The following is a 984-nucleotide window of genomic DNA, read 5'->3' as shown; positions in this document are numbered from 1 at the left end:
GAGGTAGGGTGGGAGGAAGAGAGAGTAGGTGAGTGAGATGGAGGGAGAGGGGGTAGACAGGGAAGAGAGGCAGGTAGAGGAAAGTGGTTGACAGGGTTTTGAGGGGGGGTGTTGGAGGGAGACCAGGGTATAACATGCCACCCTCTAACACCCCGCCTTTGCCACTCTGCCCTCCCAGCACCAGGGGGGCGCCCGTTCAGCCGGCCGCGATGGAGGAGCCCACTGAGGTCGGCGCCGCTTCCAGGCCCGGGGTGGCCACCGCCAAGGGGAGGAGGCTTAGCGGGCGGACGAGATCGAGGAGGGCAGGAGCCGCGGAGAGCGCCAAACGCCCGGAGGAGGAGGAGGAGGAGCAGGAGAAGAAAGAGGAAGAGCCCAGAGCTGAGGAGGAGGAGGAGGAGGGGAAGGAGAGGGTCCCGTGGCGAGCTGGGACGCCCTGCGCCGATTGCGGGAAGACGTTCGGCACCGCGGCGCGCCTGGCGGCACACCGGCGGCGATCTCACGGCGGGGGGACGGGGACGGCGGCCGCCGCCACGGGGCCGAAGACGCACCGGTGCCCGCTCTGCCAGAAGGACTTTGTCGACGCGGCCCGGTTATCATCTCACCGCCGGGCCCACGCCGGCGAGAGGCCGTACAGGTGCGGGGTGTGCCGGCGCGGTTTCCTGGGCGCGGCCGAGCTCCTCCAGCATGAACGGGCGCACACCGGCCTCAAGCCGTACTGCTGCTCGCACTGCGGCAAGACGTTCGCCAGGGTCGGTGGGCTTCGGCACCATTCCCGGCTGCACCAGGCCTGACCCGGGACGGCCCCCCCGTCAGCGCCGCCCTGCCCTGCACGCCAGGCCGGCAAAACCCAGTCCGTGTGCCAACCGCATCTCCACCAGCCCCTTCCCTGAAACTGGTATCTTTTATCTCCCTCTCTCTCTCTCTGTCTCTCCCTCTTCCTCTCTCTGTCGCTCTCTCTCCCTCTGTCGCTCTCTCTCTCGGACT

General features: G+C 68.1%; 1 protein-coding gene across 1 annotated transcript in view; it reads left to right on the top strand.

Moving 5' to 3' along the window:
- The window catches only part of LOC109926555 (myosin-10-like), a 35,130-nt gene that overhangs the window by 29,497 nt on the left and 4,649 nt on the right, over nt 1-984 (top strand). The gene's annotated exons all lie outside the window — the stretch shown is intronic.

The sequence above is a fragment of the Rhincodon typus genome, chromosome 46, assembly GCF_021869965.1.
Source record: "Rhincodon typus isolate 14 chromosome 46, sRhiTyp1.1, whole genome shotgun sequence".
Taxonomy (NCBI): Eukaryota; Metazoa; Chordata; class Chondrichthyes; order Orectolobiformes; family Rhincodontidae; genus Rhincodon; species Rhincodon typus.
Note: the sequence above shows the minus strand (reverse complement) of the source record. Positions and strands in the feature narration are given on the sequence as shown.